Source organism: Colletes gigas, unplaced genomic scaffold (genome assembly GCF_013123115.1).
Source record: "Colletes gigas isolate AHSC1104 unplaced genomic scaffold, ASM1312311v1 Colletes_gigas_Sc00001, whole genome shotgun sequence".
Lineage (NCBI taxonomy): Eukaryota > Metazoa > Arthropoda > Insecta > Hymenoptera > Colletidae > Colletes > Colletes gigas.
The window spans coordinates 11686296-11706781 of NW_025106630.1; the positions used below are offsets into that span (position 1 = coordinate 11686296).

The 20486-nt window shown below is 47.0% G+C and overlaps 1 protein-coding gene across 1 annotated transcript in view; it reads right to left on the bottom strand.

The window, feature by feature from the left end:
* The window catches only part of LOC122396860, a 328173-nt gene that overhangs the window by 199438 nt on the left and 108249 nt on the right, over positions 1-20486 (bottom strand). The window lies entirely within an intron of this gene.

A 20486-nucleotide genomic window follows, 5' to 3' on the forward strand; every position in this document is an offset into this window, starting at 1 on the left:
AGTATATTTTATACTTTGTTGCATACTATCGCTTCTCCTAAATGTTGCGATAAAATAATACGTACGAGAGCACGTTAAAGGAAAGTTGATTTCCATTTATCAATTTGATAAGGATCAACATTAAGTAAAACAATTCAGTTGAGATTGAGAGTTGACTCGAGGGTTAAAGAAGAGATTCTTTGATCCAAGTCGAGGAAAACTCCGTTGAAAGGCGAAACAAAGTATATAGGTAGATTAAATTGGAGCCTGTCGTTGAGCTCGCGAAGTCGCGCGGTCCCCGGTAAAGTGGCGAGACGAAAAACGAGAAACGCGAACAATACGAATGGGACTGGTAATTCTGTATCGACGGGCAGATAAATCGCGGAACGCCCGTAGAGCCCCCGTCGTCGTAATTAACGTCGTCGAGGTCGGCGTTAACGTCGAGACACGGGCGAAATCTTGGATACTAGACGGCAGCGATTCCGCGCGGAATACGGTGCATATGAATCGCGCGAGCGATTCGTACAGCGAGAACGCGAATTCCACATACCTCGAGACGCTAGAATGCAAATAAGGCGCCGCCTGTCCCCCGACGATAATTACCGAGCGCGTAACTACACACGGAATTATGCGTTCTCGATTGCAACCGAGTACTCCTTGTCGTCTCGTGTCGCGTACTCCGCCGATTCGACAATATCAACCCATAGAAATCTGCACTCAAGAAACCGAACGCGACTCGTTTCGAGCCTGGACTTTCGTACAAATACAACAGCTTGTTAAACACTTCGAAATTATTGACTATCGAAGCTTCAGAAATCGAGAAATTTCATTTGAAATCTTTAAATCGGTTTCATACCGTGTGAAGATAATTTTAACTTTGAGAGGAGCTGAACGAGTTTTGCAGAATTCTACCGCTCCAAGGAACGTTGACCTACAGATCTACTTCCGTACACTTTGAAGATTATCTAATTGCATAGCACTGATAGAAAACACTCCCTGCACCGTGGTCCAATTAGAGTTTGCAGATTGCAAACATAAGTTGGTACTGCAAAAACAAGGAGGAACGTTATCGACAGCGGAGTCTACGAAAGCGATTCTAACTCTTGGAGGGCACTCCTAAGGAAAGCTTTTACGCTCGAAGCGTTTCGATAAAATCTGCTTTGCGGCGAAGACAATGCGACCGAGCAAAAATATCTGCATCTTTATCGTGGGACGAAAACTGCTTCCCTCGGAGTGTCCATCGAGAGTCAAAGAATGGTACTGGTTCTTTTCCCGCGAATTTATTAAAGATAAAGCAATGATTAATATCCCAACAACCAAAGCAATGATTAAATAAAATTCCTAAAGTATTTTGCCTGCCAGAAGGAATTTTCTACTTTCGTGTAGACCCTTTGGGATACTCGTAGATATCGTTAAAGGGCTCCCGATATCTCGATCGACTCGATTTCGTAGTTCCACGCAACACGGGGCAAGGCGTTTCCAGCGACGTCGAATCGTTGGTCCGCGAGGACGCAGGTAAGTCACGCTCGACCTGGAAAACGAGTAATCGGGCGAACGTAGCCGTCATTCACCGGGACGAATCGTGGCTGCAGGTTTTTTTCGTCGCTACGCTACACTGGTTGTCGTGACGCGCGGCAATATAATTACAATATTACACGATGCCGTGATAACGTCGTGCCACCGCAGCGACTGCGGCCCAGAAGGAAACGCGCCACGCGTTTTCACCGTGTTCACCTTTAATCCTTGACCCACCCCCCGTCCCTGTCCCTCGTCCTTCCGCCCCTTTTTCGCCGCCCCGTAATTAATCGTCCGCTCCACGCCGACGCCACCCGGACCGACCCGCTAGAACCATTAACTTTATTTACTCGCTTCACCCTCCAGATGTAAACAACGAGCTTGCTGCACTTTCCGATCCGCGACTACACTTGACCACGCGACGTGACCGCGCGGTCTAGTTCCGGAGTGCTAATCGGTTTAATTGCTCGTTACCTCGTGAATTCTCGAACGGAATCCCTTGATTCGTGGACTCGACGACGAAAATCACCCATTATTTCCTTCCACTACCCTCTCCACCCACCGACCACTCGATTGTTTATTTATTTATTTATTCACGGAATGAACCCTTGAATGCATAGTGTCTCCAAAATGAAACACTGTCTCTGATCACTGTCAAATTTCACAGATATGAGACTGCTCGCTTGTCGTCAAGCCTTATATATTAAACAAATCTATTCTTTTTCGTGACCGTTCCTTGTGCAAACAAATTTAAACGAAATTAACAAGTACACGTTTGAAAAATTATATTAGTTACGTTTCGAGGGAAACAAAAGACTGTAAAATTTCACCAGTGGGCTGAGAACGTGCGATCGTTTTATCCTCGGAGGCCGGGCGAAAATTGTGTGGCAAATTACGCGTCGGGCGTATTATCGAAAGTGCCCGACAGTCGATTCTCGACGAGGGGCGAAGCGCCACTCGAGGAATGCCGTTTTTAAATATTCCTAACCTTTCGCGCTCCCCCTGACCCTCGAAATCACGAACAAGCGGTTCGAGGATTTCGCCAGGGGGGCGGACGATTCGAAGAAGAATCGAAAGGCGCGTCCGGAATCGTCGGAAAGCCCGCTCGAGGGGTGGAAGCTGACATAACACTTATATCTTATTCCACCGCCGCAGAAAATGGATTTATCCCTGCCCTTCGATCCCCGTTGAATATGTGCGCGAATCCTCCGGCGTTATTTATTCTCCTTCATTGACATCGCAACGCGTTGTACTCCGTTTAATGTCCCCTGTATCGCGTATCAGGCTTCGATCCTCGCGGAAAGACTGCCTCACGAAACGTTGCGCGTGGATTCTCCGCCGACCCGGCTATTCGTCTTAAAGTTTTACTCGAAAAGATTACAGCGGGAGGCGCGCTTCTTAAAGAAATAATTGCTTTTCCATCTTCTTAGCCGCCATTCCTCGCTATTCTACGTTTTACCATTTATCTTCGAGATCCCCGGAGTTGCGAACGCATCGACCCCTCTGATTATGATAAACGCGGGGAGACTCGACTGCATAAAACGTTAGTTTATCCCGTAAGCTCGTGGCGAATTTTTTACCGCGCCTCCGAGCAATATTTCATACGTACCGTCGAATTTCGTTAAATATACACCTAGAAAAGAAAGTGAAACTACGCTGATGCAAAGTAGCGGGGCTATCCGGAAACTTTTCCATTTCCTTCGACATATTATCTTCGACGTGGAAGGCACTTACCACCCATCCTAATCGCGTGACGCGCCCCGTAGCTTTCGTCGAGAGTTTCGAAGCAACCATTCGAGGAATGCGTGCGTCAGAGTGGCCAACGCGACGTGATTTACAGTTTTCGAAAGCAACCGGAGGACCTGCCAGCCGTCGGAGATTAAATTCCCGTTCGGATAAGATCCTCGATCCGGCCGGAAACGCGTTTATCGAAACGAGGAGGTTTCAATTTCGATCTCGAGGACAGCGGTGACGGGCGCGGCGTACGCGGCGTCAGCGACGCAAGTTTTCTCGTTGTCGGTGCAGCTCCGCAAAGTGGATGCGGGTACTCGGCGCGAAGGCACTCTTGCGTGACTATCGAAATAACGACGAGAGTAATAGTAGTAGCGGCGCATAATGGCAATGGTAATAGTGGTAACGGCGACGGCACGTACGCCGACTGCCTCGTCCTGCTGGTACCGCGTGAGATTTCTAATTGGCGGATCGTCGGCTCTAATAGCGCCCGAGGGGCTGATACGTGCACGGGGATACCTCGATTCTTGATCTCCGATCGAGAAACGTTTACCTCGCTATCTCGCCGAGACACACGTCCGCTTAAATTGCCGGCCCGCGAAAGAGTGTAATCGACTATCGTGTCGGGGGTCTCCCGCTGCTATTTAACTCGCGCAATCTGATCGGTTTCCACTCGTGAAAGCGTGGTCAATATTCCAAATTCATAAACGCCTGGACAACGACAAACATTCGTCGCGTACGATCCCCCTAGTTATCAGCCTTTATAGCCATATGCTACGGATAATTATGAAATTTTAGCGATAATATTCGCGTCCCATCTCCTAGATGGGGACCAACGTGGCTTATCTGGCATAACCTCCGTTTGATAGTAGGTAATTAGTTTGAAGAGATTGTTCTTGAAACTTAACCCTTTGTCATCCTACATTTCTGCTTAAACGTGTGATTTTCCATGCGATGCAAAGATTGTTTCTCTTTTGACCCAAGCAACTAGTTGTTTTTAATTACCCAGAACCCCGAACGTCTCCGTGACCCTCGATCCCCTGGTTATCAGTCTAGTAAATTTCACGAAGCGTCGGAGGAATACTTCTTCCGACTTGTTCCTGGAAATTATCTGACCTCCCTGACCGGGACAGTTCACGGTCTCCGTTCGACCCTTCCGTATTTTCCCTCATCGGCGATCGTTAATCATCTCCGTTTCCCTTTATACGCGTCCGGCGATGAACGAACGCGGTCGAGAAACGTCTCGAAACGCCGTACGGTCGATCACTCGGGCTCAAGTTCCGCCATCTTCTTAGCCGCGAGAACCTCGTAAACCCACATGCTTCGATCTAATCGCGCGCTCATATTCCCCGGCTTTAAAAGCCTATCTGGCGATACGGAGGCGCATCTATTAAACGTTATCCAGCTATAACTGCGCCAAGGGTTGCCCCGAGGAACTATTTCACAAAGACTTTCTACGACGGGACTGCCATCGCGAGCGAACCGCATCCACCGAAACGCCGATAATGTCCTCTCGTAAACAGACCTCGGAAAATACCAACGAACACGATCCTCGAACTTCCTATCTATTTACGTTTTCCTCCTTCTCCTGGTTTCACTGGACAAAGTCATTGCCAAACGTAAAATTCTAATTTTTTTTCGACAAGTGTATTTATTTTTCGTTGATGTCAACGATGTGATACAGGCCTGTTTTCTACGAGGGTTTGGGTCTGCAAGACCTCTTAGAATACACAGTTTTAAATCTGTTCAGTTTTTAGAGACCATAATTATATTCTGGTTTATTTTACTATCGATGAATACGTGAACTCCACACACTTGTATTATAATGTTATTTAGTAACATTTTCTTAAAATTTCGAAGGTTTCTTAAGGTTGGTGCGCGAGCACCGAGCCAACAATGGAGCCGGAGATCTGTTCGTCGTTGGCCGAATTCGAGCACGGAGTCGACACACGTTTCAAAAGTCGCATTCCGTATTCAGTCGGGTAACGCCGCGTTCGAAGCTGTCTGTATATTGCCGGTCGTATCGAGAGTCGACATCTCGATGCGCGAGATACGTACCGCGCCGCGGGTCGAGGGGGGCGGAAACGAACGAACGAAACGCACGAAATATTTCCGCGTTTAATGGACCGTGCTCGAGTACAGTTCTTAACCTAACGATCCCGCGTCCTCTAAATTTCCTCGCAAACGCACCGCGCCGCATCCTCGTAAAAGGTACTTCCTCGGTCGCTGCCGCCCTCCGACCAGATTCGTCGCAAATTTATCACCCGCGTTATCGTTTTATGATACGCGATACCGGCGTCGAACGACGCACGAACGCCTCGCGGGCCCGTTACGAAGAAAAAGAATTCGATTCCTTACGTCGCGGTTTCCGGAAAACTCAAAACTTCCTCCAGGGGGGATATTTGGGAATTTTTTTTCTGGTATATGATATAAATTATCCATACGCGCGTTTACAAGCCATAAACGAAGTAGAAATAATTGGTCGTTACCGATGTCGGGAGAGAATTATTTTAATTATAAGGGCCGTTAAATTGTTGTTTTTGTCTACTGGCTCGGAAGGGCAGTTGTAAAGTTTATTGGAATCGGTTCCAATAACTTTTGCAACCGTTTTACCTGAGGCTACCTGGCCGGGCCCAGCCATACGTGCAGTCGGCGTTTCGGCCTGGAAGAGCTAAAAGAATAAAATCAAATTCTACGCATGACTCGAAGTTGGGTTGTAAAACAGCCTCGCTGAGCTATTTAATATTTCCACGAATTATTTATTTGTTCCATCGGGAGAGTCGACGAAAAGAAATAGAGGAAAAGGCGAGTACCGTTTTCTTGGCGACTGCAGAAAAACGGGAACACTTTCGAGCAGGCGACGATTCGATCTCGGAGGGGGTCGAACGAGACCGGAATGACAAATTATGTCCCGGTGACCCTAGTTTACCGTACTCATAGAAGTCGGATTAGACCACGTAATAGACAAGCGATCCATCAGGATACCGATCCGTTCCCAAACGCGATCTTAATACATCTGGCTATCGGCCAATGGCTTCTCTCTATCTTCTCCCGATCTTGCGACACCGGGAGATCTCGCATAAACGATTCTACCTGACCAGCATACTAATGCCGCGCTCGCGAGGAAGATTGACGGACAAACGCCCGGACAAAAGAACACCCACCCCCCTCCGTCGCTTCCTCACGAAGCATTAACGAGATTGGACGTGAAATATTATGGATTCGACGCCGGGGATTACTTCCTGGCGACTGTTTTCGTATTTTTCAGCGAGCGGACGTGAAACATCGTCTCCCCGCTGCGCGAGAGTGTAAAAATTGAACAACCCACGCGACTCGACCATAATTACGATCCTCGCGATCCTATCTTTTTATTTAAAGTATTAAACGCCAAGATATTCCTTCGAGCGTATCCTTTCACCCCGAAGGTGCGTGACGCAGAGCCATGGCGAATCTGCCAACTGGCAAATAGCCTAAGTCGTACTACTTGTCCCTTTCCTCGAATTAACGGGCTGCTTTTACCCATTGAGCGTCGAATTATTGCTCTTTCGAAATTAATGTTCGTGCCATGGAAGATATTTAAGAAATTATTGAGTCCTCCAAAGAAAAGATTAGTTTAAGGTCAGTTTGTAAAATTCAAAGTTGGAGTCGCATTGGAAATTGAATCGAGAGGAAGGGCGACGTTTGGTTAACGTCATCGCCTGGACCCTATAAACCGAGGGATGTAAAAGTATTGGTATTTAATAAAGACAAACGTTATTATGATGCAGATGGAGACCGTCGCGACACGGTTCTTTGTTTAAAAACCTTGGCAGACCTGACCGACAGACTTCGTCGTTCCCGTCTCCTCGGCTGACTTTTTCGTAGGGGCAATGCCCGGGGAGCGTTGATCGAGTGGTTAGGATGATGAATCGACTATCGAGTTGCGTAAAAAGTTACGGTGCACGAATTCTATGAGATCGGTCCTTCTATGCGTCGAGACGATTGACAAATCCTGCTTACGGGCTTTTCCTTCGCGTCCGGGCTTAAGGGCGGATTCCCATTAGAAACGTTAAAAAATCGATTCCGGTTTCTATCGTCGAAAACGTCTCTTGCAAGTTTCATGCCGATACGTGTACATAACTTCGTGCTCCTAAAATTTTAGCACGTTGACCGACCTCGAAATGGATCACAGAATCGTGCAGAAGGAGATAAAAAAATTCAATACCCAAGAATTAATATAGATTGGACGCATAAAAAGTATCAGGGGTTATAAAGGCGTTTCAACAATTTAAATTTCAATTCCAATTATTAGCCGAACAATCACGTTTCTAACGATGATCCTCGAGCTGGGTGATTGTTACGGAAGTTCCGTTGTTGCGATCAATTTTTCCCGATGACCTGTCGGGAACGAAGAGTCGGAGAGAACTCTAACGAACGGATTACGGGCAGTAAGAAGCAGAAATTGAATTCACGGTGAATTAAAAAAGCGAGAAAAGCGGTTCCCGGCGAACGTTTCGTTGTACGTTTCGCAACGGAGAAACGAAATCGGAGATCAAAGTGGAAGCTGACGGCGAACCTTTTTACCGTGAAACGAGAAAATTTACAGTTTAGTGGGCGTGTAAATGGCTCGAAAATGATTTACAATTAATAAACAATCCGCCTTGACAGGCGAAGCGCGATCGATCCGCGGGGAACGTAGGGGCCAATTACCAAAAGATAAACGCGAACGACGCGCGGCTGAATCACAATGGGCCTAATCAACTCCGAAACACTCGGTGAAAAAAGAAAAGTGGATTTCGTCGGGCGCAAATAGCGGGAGTGAGTTGAAACGTGCGGGGCGGGAAATTCAAAGCTCGTGACTACGTGATCATAATTAAACGACAGAGGGCAGAGCCGCGCGCTAATTAAAAACATAAATCCCCATCCGGCTAGATGCCCGCAGACTCGGTGTTATTAAATTCGAGGGTATTAATTACCTCCGCAACGCGAGACGTAGGAAACGACACTCGAATCGCAAAGAGTTCCACGGCCAAAGAACAAAGCGCTGTAAAGCAATATTCGAGGAGGGCCTTCCACGGTGTCCGACACAAAGCCCGACGTTAATTAACGATTAAAGTTATTACATCCGTTTGGTTCCGGGCGAACGACTTTTCTACCTACGTGTACGCGCCTCGCGTCTACGCCGCGTAACGCAAACCCGCCAACAAACGATGGGCATTCGATGCATCGTGCATTTTCAAAGGAACCGATCACCGTGAAATTTTAATATCCTTTGAGAGTTATTCGCGCTCGATCTTTGATCGGAATTGCTTTCATTCGATAAGGGCCCGCTTAACGTTCCGGGTACGTTTTTACAATTCACCCTTAGACCCCCATTCGGATAAATTGTGATGTTGTCTACAGATTCTTTTCATATTGAAACAATGACCACGTATCTTTTTTTATATTGTATCTCGATGTTCGCGAGTTTCGAGCCTTCTCAGACGTCGAATTTCCAAATTTCCGTCGGCGTCGGGGCGTCGAGGGTCTCCGATCGCGACGCTAATAGCGGATTCGAGGCAGCAGGCGGCTCGCATCGCCACGCGGAACACGCATCCGCGCAAGAAAAGCTCGGCTAGCACGTTCGAAGGCGGCACGCGCATACATTTGCATTTTACGAAGCCCCTAATTGAGCTGTTTGTTATTTTGTCGTGGCGATTCCCGGCGTACCGCCTCGTACCTGCTGGTTTATCGTTCGCGCGTCGCGCGGATCTCGCGCCACCGTAACGAACGAAGAAAAACGACCAAGAACGATCGAGTTCCGCCTGACAGGGGGGCAAAAAAATCCTTACCCCCTAAGTACGCGTATCTCGTATCAATCGGGGAGTGACGGATCGCGGGGGAAAAATACGGCAGGAGCGTCCAAGCAATCGGACGACAAAGGAGCGCGGAAGGATCCTCGATCGAACGGTTAAAGCTCCCTTTTTTTTTTTCTTTCGTTTTGGTATGCACCAGGAAATTCCGGCCCCGGGAATCGTGACACTTTGCCCCCGCGCCGAGAGAAGGTGAAACAACCGAGGTACTTCGTTGCGGCACGAATATACCCGCTGATTTATCAAGTCGACCTTTTTCCTGGGCGTAGCCTACGATCTATAATTGAATCTAGAAAACAGTACGACGAAAGGTCTCGTCGAAAATATGCTCCGCGAGCGGTGTCGTAAACAGTAACGCCTCGAACCTGAGCATCCATACTAATGGACCATGATACACGCGTCTCCCCGTGGAAACGAGACCAACGAAGACCATTGTTCGGGACTCTGGTACCATCAGTTTCGGTATTCCGTCCATCCGTTTTGAAAAAAAACTTTTTCACAATGCAATAATTGGCAGTCTGTCTATTCCTGAGACTGCAGTTTCTACATTTTTTACATCGTTGAATACAATCTTGTATAGTTTTATTTTATTATATTCCTTGTATTGTAAGTGGAATCTTTTAGACCAAAGATATAGACTGTACTCGAAGCAAGTTAGCCAGGTCATTGACGAGTGCGTGTTTTCCTATCAATAACGCAAAAACGTGGATAAATCTCGACGCAACACGCGCGCAATTTCGCGGACCGATGCACGGGAATCGCCAGGCGTTTCGTCCGTATGAAATTTAACGTACGACTTTATGTACCGTGACTCTTACCCCCGTCCCCCGTTAGTTTCGTCGTGCTTTACAAAGCATATTGCGTTGCGCGTTATTAGTTTCATTGTCGACCGTATTTTCATAAAGCTCCTTCCGTCGAGCGTATATTCATAAACAAAGGCGGGAGCTTTGTCTCTTTTTCCCCCCGGCGGGAACATACACCTAATTAAATATCGGTCTCGCAGCATCTTCGTCCCGGCCGGGAAAATTCATTCTCGATCTTCTCGCCCGGGGCGGCCGGACTATCTTTATCGTGCCGAGAGAACGAGAGAAGATCGAGAAAGAGAAAGAGAATCGCCATGAGAAAATTGCAAGAGCCCGAGTCCCGTGAAAAATTCCTGGCGGACGTGATTCGAGCGACTAAATGGCCGTCTGTCGTTTAAATTCTGTTCGCCTACCCTGTACGGTCGCTCGCTAGCCTCTTAACCGTGAAATATTTGTATAATAACGCGGCGGTTCGCGGCGGGACGATTGAAACGGCCCAGGCATTCTAGTTCGATCCTTGCTGACCCGTCCAACGACGCGATTTTTCCTTGTACCGCGCCAGCCCTCGTTATTTATCGCCAGAAAATCTACAGAATCCCTTTACAAGCTATTTTCGATCTATCAGTTTTATTCTCTAGACTCTTTGCACTTGACTTTTACAAACGCCAAAGCAAAATTGTCGTAATTATTCCAGAGATACCAAACACATTTTCACGGATACCAGACGGCGAGAAGTCAAAGGTGCCTATCAATAGTCGTTTTTTACGTCGATCATTCCTCTTGCGGGAAAATAATCGCGTCGCGAAAACCTGGCGCTGAAAAGTCATTAAAAACGCCGCGAAGACAACGGGTGAAAATAATTGTTAATTACAACGCGCGCCAATAAGAAATCCGTGTACATTCAATTTGCGTGTATGCAAATTTCCCGGGGCACGGACGACCGCGTCGTTATATCAAAACTGTTCGTGTTAACGCGCGTTTCTTTTCAAACGTTCGCGTGCAGGTAAGCGACGTGAACGCTAACGTATAGCGAAAACCCACGGGAACAATAAAAACGGAAAATTGTATTAAACTTCGATGGCTCGTGGAAACAGAGGAGTCTCTGGAGGGGCGATTCCAGCGTAATTTTTTCTAGGAAACTATAGACAAATAAATTAAATATTATCGAGTATCAATGGGTAAAAAATATTATCCCCAATTTGTAGTTTTGAAAAATTGATGGTTCGAAGCTGTTATGCTAGAATCTGTAATCGATGATGGGGATTTTTTGCAGGACTCGCGGAGACCGAAATCTCGATGTCGGGGGAGGATTTCAGTGCTTTTTCTGCACTGCACTCTGGTCTGCATCGCTCGACCACTCGGTGATATATGGAGCAGTCGTGAACCCCACGTAGCAGGAGTTACGAACCTTCCAAATTGATTCGAATCGTCCCTGGACCATATTACTTTGATAACTAATGATTCAGGCACGAGACCTCTCTGTCACGTAGGATGCACCACTCTTTCGGCGCTGCAAGTCGTTTAAATTGCACTTCAATCGCGATTCTTGTTTACGGGTCAAGGTTTCGTCGATCTTCGCCATTGTTGTAATCCCTTGCGTTATCAACGCGAGCTCGAAAAATAGCATATTGTTCGATATAATTCTACCGAAACCATATAATTTTTACCCGAAATATTTATCAGAGATTCATTAATTACGACCAACGATGATTTCAATTTACTTTTGCAATAATTTGGCAGATAACATCTGCCCATCTCCGTTACACTGTACGTTATATAAAATTTCATTATTCGTAATACTATATTTCATCGGATCGATCGTTGCTTTTGGTGCGGGATTCATTTTGGAGACGCGTATCTGCTAATTAAAATTTTTAAAAGTTGGCTTTGTCCGTTCGCCGGCTACCTCCAAAGGTGTATTAACATTATGAACAGCTGTTACCGCATTCACCGACCCGATTCAAACAACAAAAAAACCCGCGTAGTCGATTTTAACTTTGATCAAACCGTTTCGCTTCGCGATCTATTATATTGCACCGAAACAATCGACGAAATATCTTTGTAATTATCAGATCGTGGAAAAACTGTATTTGTGAAGTCGGTCCTCGTGTGCGCAACAGCCGGAAATGGGCAGAGTTCTATTCGAATTAATGCACAGTATGAAATGCAATTTTATTCATTATACGGACCATAATGAACGCGTCAAGCCTTGTTATTTCATTCAAAACGCGGACATTTTTTCAACTAACTGAAATTTCGTCGAAAAGCGTGCTTTTTTAACGAGAATGCGCTCATTTTCATGAGAAATTGTCGCACTTTTCGATGAATTGCTAACACTAGCTTCGAACAGCAAGAAATTTTAATAACTCGACAGTTCCCTCTTCAAGGAGGAATTGCATCCCTTCGATGGAGATCTAGAAAGAAAATAAATATAAGTATTAATGCCTTGCACCAGAAATTAGCGTCAGAAACCATTACATACCGTGACCTAATGCATCAGAAATTATAGGTTCGTGATCCGAATGGTGATTGCTCCTGCCGGACGATCCTAACGTCCTGTCAGAAGGATTTGCTCGCAAATACGAGGGATTGCACGAATTGTTCCACGCGTCTCGATTAACCAAATAAAGGAAAGACGAGCATTCGTAAACGTCACGCGTTCAGATACCGCGTTACACGGGGATCGCCGTATTAGAGAAGATTAAGCTCGAGCAGTAACGAGTTCGATGCCCCCACCCGCTAGGTCGAAGGCATCCGTTCGGCTGATGCGTTTCGCAGTGACGGCAAATCACTTTGCCCGTTATTATTCCATAAATAATAAACGGAGCGCGAGCCGCTTAACGTCCCGTCGGCAATTTAGGCCAAGTTCGCGCGGCGCGATTTCAATATCCGCGTCGCGCCTCCGTAACCGGCTAATCACAGGTGTACCCGGTGGTGTTCGTTAATTGACGTCGCGAAGGGGAGGATAATGGACGGGATCGAGCGTCGCCAGAAACGAGCAAAACGAAAGATTGAAAGGTTGATCGAGGACTGGGAAGGAAACCGCGTCGATGGGGCTTCGATGGCATCAAATTGAAAAGCAATATCGGTACCGAGGTGTGACATAATTGGCTCGAGTAACCGTGCGTGCACGTCCGGCAGGATAATTACAAACTTCTGCACGGCCTTTCGTGGCCATCGATTTTTAATAATCGCTCGTGAAACTCGTTAAGATTCCCTCGATTAAGGGGTGTAATCTCTTTATAGCCAGGGTTTAACTCGATATCTTTAACCCCGGGACAGCGGTCCTTAACACCTTGGGTGATCCGGATGATTCCCCATCGAAATAATAATAGTCTGAACAGTTTCTCGTAAATAAATGAATACCAACATCGTGAATCGGTTCTGGGAGTCGATCGACGCGCCGCGTGCTCGAACTCGTTTCTTTTCTAACGCGGTGAAATCGAGGCCGCGTCGAAGGTGAAACTGAACTGTCCCGCCGCCGAAAACGAACCACACGCGGTACAAGTTTCGAACAAATTGACCGGGACACGGCACGGCTAAGTTATCAGCGTGTCAACGGAGACAAATATCTCGTTACCGAGGCGCGTACCGCGGCCTCGGACATAGGAATCCGGTGGAGCCTCCCTTTAAATCTTCGAGCGTGAACACCGCGCGCGTCGAGGCTCGTTTAAATAGGAGATTAATTCCTGGGAACCTTTTAGCGTGATTTCGGTGATCCTTTATAGCCGCGCCGGGGCGTGTAGGTATTACAGTGACATACGGACGTCGCTTAAGTTAATAGCCGATGCGTTAACACGGGACTGGCGTTATAAAAGAAGACGGACAGGCCTACGTGCGCGTCGCCCACGCGTCGACACGCTCGGCGCCTAGCTCGCGCCGCGCGTGGAAAAGGAAAAATATAAATCGTCCTCGAACGACGATAATCGAAGGGTATCCGCGGAGAGCCCGTGGTATTCCACGGGAATTATTATACTAAACGAGATGCCACGTCCGGGTGCCAAGACACCGAGTATTATCCCATTAGAATAAATGCAAAGTAGAGATGGCTTCTCCCATCTCGATGTACCTTTCCTTCTGTTCCACTCTCCCTGCCTCGTCTCGACGGCTGATTTTCTCCTCGTTCCGTTCGTCCCTGCTTCTTTATCCCCGTCTCCGTTACCCTCTCGTCGCCTCTTTCTCTGTCTGCACCGCACAGCTTCGTGTCTGGCGCAAGGGTGGAAAATGGGAGGCAGTCGGAGCGGCAGGGCGCATTTACATGATATGAATATAATGGAGAGGGCCGGGTCGCTGGCAAACCCGGGCTACGAGAGCGCTACCTGTTGAACGGAGAGTTCAAACCCACGGTGACCTACAGGATATATTCGGCCGTCCTGGTCCGGTGCCCCCAGCCTTCGAGGTCATCCTTCGACACCTCTCGCACTGGTCGTTAGAGACCTCGTTAACTCTCGGATGTGCCTCCCTTCTCACTATTTTACTAGTGTATTATATTATTTAAATTTAAATGATACTATGAATGGCCACGGAAAAGAATAGATCTGTTTTACAAATACCTCGTGAAAATGTATCGATGACGAGTGAGTAGCCTCTTGATCGTGAAACTTGACATCAAGAACCTGCAACGAGTCAGACTCGTCATTGTAAGACAAGGGGTTGATCTAATACGATTCAGATTTTTCCAAGGCGAGGGATAGAATTGAAGGGGAAACGTCACCTGTCCAATTAAGGACCGCTTTCCTATCGGCGCTAGAATCTTCGCGCGTGCTGGCCCGCACGATTCCATTCCACGAAATGAAAACAAAGTCGTCGCCGCCATAAATATGTATGGGATATAACGCGTGTCATTCAAGCGGAGAGGAGCCCCGGATGTTTCCTTCCTTTTCCCCGATTCCCTTTCAACGTCTCGTCCCGTCGACCAGTCACGAATACCTGCCGGCTTACACGCTCGTCGGATACAGCATAGTTAGACTCCGGGTAACCGTGGGCAAACGTTGCATTTCAATGTCCGCGGGTCTCGATGGCTCCCACGAAGGGAGCCATCCCGATGGCACAGATTTCCCTAACGTGCTGAAAATCACTCCACCGATCTAAATTATCCAAGTCGACCAAGGTGGTCTCCGAGTCGATACGCTTTAATAACTTTCGACACGTTGCATCGTCGTTTATTGTCGTCCAAGACGTGGTCCACAGGGTCCCCAATTACGTGAAAGTATTCAACGGTAGCATGAAATTCCATTTGCTCTTTAAAATATTGACGCAAGCTCGATAAGATTAGACGTACGCCCATAGTATTCAACCGACCATTGAAAAGCAATTGGAATATTCATAGACTCAACCGGAAGTTTTACAGACCACGTCTCCACGAAGCTCTGTTTCCTGAAAGGCCGTATGACAGAACTTAATAGCCTCTCCACGCTTAAAGCGTTACATTCTTTTCTGGTTTTACCTCGTATTGAATATGCATCGGCGATTCGGTCCCCGGCGCTATGTCAAGCACAAAATGTTGCTTGAAAGGGTCCAACACAGATTTCTTAAGAACGCTTCCTACGAAACCGGTTATACCGTGTCTGTTATGGACCATAATTACAACCGTATCACGGACAGGTTCAGATTTATCGAGCCGATAGAAAAATCACGTTCGAACTTCCTAGACGAAATCTCCAGCTCTTTTCGAAGAAACATGATAATGCTCGGGGAAACAAGGAGCGTACGGATTCTCGTTTGTAACCGATCTCAAAGTCTTCCCGCTGAAATTTCAGCGAAAACTTCGATGCCTTTGTTTATGGTACCTCAATGTTCTTCGGATAATTGATCGATACTTAAGAGAACCCTAGGACTCTATGAGCGAAAAGCTACACTTTCTAGAAATATCGGATTGTTTATTCGACGGTAATTGGGTGTTTTGCACTTGTTCGACGACTCCGCGAGAGGGTGAAAATCGAGGCAGAGGGCTCACGCGGGATATTATTTCTCGAGGGCCGATCACAGCCGATCGCGGTGCACGCGCGTCGATGTTTGCAATTTCCAGCGCGAGTCGGGAAGCGGTGAATCGCCTCGTAAAAATCGGTGTTGCGAGCGGGGCAAACCGGAGCGCCGCGACGAAATAAAGGACGAACGAGTCGAAACGCGCGAAGAAGCGACCGTCGTGAGAAGGAGAAGCGCGAAGGCAATATAAAAGGGCAATAAAATCACGACGACTAACAATACGGGCGGACTTGGCCCACCATCTTCGCCTTATATCCTCTCGCCTTCTATTTCTGCTAACTTCCTTTCTCCGGCGGGAGAACGACGAACGCCCCGGGTCAATTTTATTTGTCGCGACTGGCTCGCAACAACCGCGACGCTACGTCGTTTCGCAACTTCGGAAATTCTAACTTCATCCGGGGCTGGCCTTAGCAAACCCATCGGGAAATGGACGGAGTCGAGAGGATAAAAGAAGAGTTCGAAAAAGATCGTCGTCATACGCGAGGCTACACTGCCGCTCAAAACTCCCGCGTACCTGCATCCTTTGGAAACGTTTCATTAACATTTTAGAAGTCAGAAGACTGCGTATCATTACGATAGGTATTGATGAGATCGGATATTCTGGTTACTGGATCGCAGAGCGCGAGACGAGGCTTAAATAATTGACGCTCGAAAGGGGCAAAGTTGCCGATTCCACGGTAGACTGCATTAAAATTGAACTTTGGTTTCATTTTACGAGCAACGATCCACGCGCGATGTAAAATTGCGCAACCCTTTCGAACGGATACTAAATCGTTACCGAATCTCGGAATAAACTCCGTTGAAATTTTTATAGGAAGAACTCGTTTAATTTTGGGAGCTCAATCGTCGTATAAACTCGTATAAAGATAACGAATCGTTTTTATTCCGCGTACGTTCCGGTTCCTTGTAATCGAGCGAGTTAAAAATTATATAGTGGCGAGCGCGAGTCCAGTTTCCCGGTTTTGAGCTGCGGTGTATGCAAGTTTCGTCCCCCTGCCTCGCGCTTTATTTATTTGCCACCGGGCGGGAAAGGTTTCGAGAATATTCATGAAGTTCGAAAGTAACGGGACGATACTCGTATTCCGGGAACTTCGGATGAGATCTCGTTGCAAAAACAAGACGATACTTGACGAGACTCCGGGAGCACACAGATCGCGAACCGTCCAGGCCCAAATTAAGTGTCCGGAGGCGACGGTTAACTTCGACTCTAGCACATTGTTTCATCGCAGACGTTGTCCGAAACTTTATCGCCGGTTATGTTTAACGATAAACGTTCCAGGCTGTTTCGAATCTCGACAATATTTCGCGTCAAATTCGATAAATATCGATGAAAAGTTTCTCGGCGCGCGTCCAATCCTCAAAACTTCGGAGTAAATTTGATCTACCGGTTTGCTTTATTTTTTAATTATCTTTGCAACTTCGGTCGACTGCGTTTTGTCAGTCTCTGGTCGACGGACGATCGTGCACGGAGAAAAATGGAGAATTCTCGTTCGAGAGGGGGATGAGTTTTAATTATGTCGAGAAACATATTCGTGAAGGTATTCCGGCGTCGATTGTTTCCACCTGCGGCACTCTCGCGAACGCAGGTGGAATATACTTGTTGGCCAGGCGTGAAACCAGTAGTTTCACAAAGGAGAACAAGGTACGTCGCAGCGGCTCGTCGAGGCGCGATTAATTTCAATTCTCGTCGCACGACCACTTCTTCTACGAGACGGTGAACGCCAATTCCAAAGAATCCCGAACGAACGTCGCGAGAAACGAAACGAGGCGCCACTCTCCGACAACACGAGTCCATTGAAATCATTCACACTCGGTGCACGATCGGTCGAGGACCACTGTATAACACCATCCATTAACGATACGTTACTTATTCGGCTTTTTAAAGATCGTTCCAGCGATGTCGCGACAGTATTTATCGGTGTCGCTAGAAATGGAATCGAACACGTGAATTCGCGAGTCGGACCTTAGAGTATTCTATTACATTATTTTCACAACTCTATGGATGAGATCTAGACCAGGGCAGACTTCTATTTCATCGATTTTCCATTCTCCAAGTTTCAATAATTTTATAAATTATATTTTCTCCAGGAATCCTGAACATATTCGGGAATCTCGAATATTCGCGAAAATCCAGAACATTATCGGGAATTTCGGGCATTCCTGGGAACCCAACGCGACCATGTGGTCTCCGATAGAAACGAGAATACCCGAATCAAAAATCGAACGATAACAAGCCGAAGAACTTTCTGTCGTCGAAGAGTGAATCGATTTTTGATCAGCCAAAGGGTAGCAGCTCCGTCGATGTTATTAAGGGTGCATCGTCGTTTCCACCGATCCTCTGTGCTTTAAAACAATCTAATACGATCGTAAGTCGCGCCTGCTCGGTTGCTTCCATCGCTAGAACGCATACCGACAGACTTTTACCGCTCGATTCGCGATTATACCTTTCATTATCGCGCGACACGCCGCGAGCATTCCGCCAGGGTAGTTTCTTTCGTGGCATAAAAAGATCGTTGTCCAAGTTAATGGAGCGGATCGGGGAAGGATCGATTTCGCGATAAATCGTTATCGAACGCCGGTCCTCGTAATTAGTCGCGCGGCGTCGAGCGTCGTCGAGAACACCGCCTCGCGACATCCACCAGCCGTGACTAAGGTTTATTAAACGACCGGGTGGGTCGTGGTCGGGTTAAAGGGAGCACGCGGGGATACACCGGGAGGAGCTTTATACCGCCGCGCAAACCGCACGCGATTTATGCTCGACCGAACTGAACGCTCTCACGCGAGCGCCGCTTTTCATTCCGCGGCCGCCTGTCGAAAACGCGTGCCGGAGATCAAAGCTCCAGACGTCTTAAAGAACGCGGTATACTCCTCCCCTGGCAATCGCCTTTCAAATTCATCCCCGTGAATCCGCGATCGAGTACGAGAACGCAGCCACCCTCGTGGCGTTTCATTGTCGCGGGACGCGTGAATGGGAGAAAAAAAGGCCACCGCGACGCGCGAGAATCGTTGTTAATTATTCGGGAAAGAATGCTTCTCTCCGCGCCGAGCACCGAGAGAGCGATAATCCTACCGCACCGTTCTGAATTTGACCCGAAATCGATCTTTGCAATTAAAGAGTAGCGCACGGTTGGACGCTTCGACCCTTTGCGGACCATCGCCCGCATATATGGAAACCATCGATGTGGTCGATGAACTCATCTGCTCGGACATCCTCTGGAAACTCTGCCTATGGAAATTTCTAATGATAAAATTTCGTGTTCAACGATCTTAGATTTTAGTACGAAATTGTGAGATTGCAAAGGTTTTCTGCTAATTTGATAAAGAGGCCTCGACGCGATCAAAGGCTTTTTCAATATCAAGGAATATTGCGGTGCAGCGTCACTTTTATTCAAGTGCTGTTATCCGAGCTGTCGTTTCGTGCACTCGTTCTATACAATTATATTTTTTTCGAAACCTAAATTACTAATATAAAATCAAATTATATTCTCGTGCTATTCCTTCGAGTCTCTGTTGGATTATGTACGCAACCCTTAGAAATGAATTGTACATTTGTACTCCGTACGTTGCAGTTTAATTAAATCTTCTTAACGAGTCTCTGGAGTGTACAAACATAAAATTGCTGTATTTCGTATAATGCGTAGGAAAAGACGTAACGTATGAAGAATCTCATTAGATTAAGTACTGTAAAATTGGCTACAGAATATCGTTCGCGGAAGCTACAAAAATGTTATATCCGGTCATTGTTCGTCGAGTCGGTTCGTACACCGGCTCGTAAAAAGCTACACACAAATGAAGTAAATCGAAAGAAAAGATTAATGTTTGCCGTGCACTTTGCTTCCGAAGAACAAACGCGGTGGAACGATGCAATATTTGCGGACGAAAGTAAATTCAACGTTTTTGATCCGTTACATGATAAATGGCGCGAGTCAACGGGAAGAACTTTGAGTAAAAAATCTGAAACCAACCGTGAAAGACGATCGGACATAATGATACAAATGGAACTTGGAATATTAATTCGAGCTACCATATTTCTGTACAGAGTCGCCGCCACGATCGAGGGTAAGAAGGTAGAGTTTGCTAATTTCGAACCTTCTTTTTGCATTTTCTCCAAGATTGAAGTCGCGGAAGTATTGCGCAGAAAAGATTGTGACAAAATTGAGAAAGTTATAAAACTCTCAACCGAACTTTCTACACGGTTTATCACCGTGTGCCGTAACTTTGACGCCATTCTTTTAGAAACGACATCTTGTTATACACTCTACGTAACACCGCAAGATTCACCCGAGGATTTAATATACGGAACAAGCTTCTGAAAATCCGAAACATTTCCGAGTGGGTAGAATAGACTAAAAATTCCAGCCTTTAGCGATACTGAAACGAACGGTCTCGAGGACGACGGAAGGACACGGGTTGTCGCGCGTGTTTACCGCGGAAGTTATCGGTACGCGGATCGTACACGCGAATGTCCATCGTCGGGACGATAGATTCTGTCTCGCGGACAACGATAGAGTCTTTCCAGGCGGACGAGTCGACGCCCAGTTAAAGGACGCGTCACGTAAACAAACGGTAGCCACGAGGCGGACAATTACAGATGGCCAGAAGGAACAATGACTGGCGAAAGAACGAAAGGCGAACGGCGGTG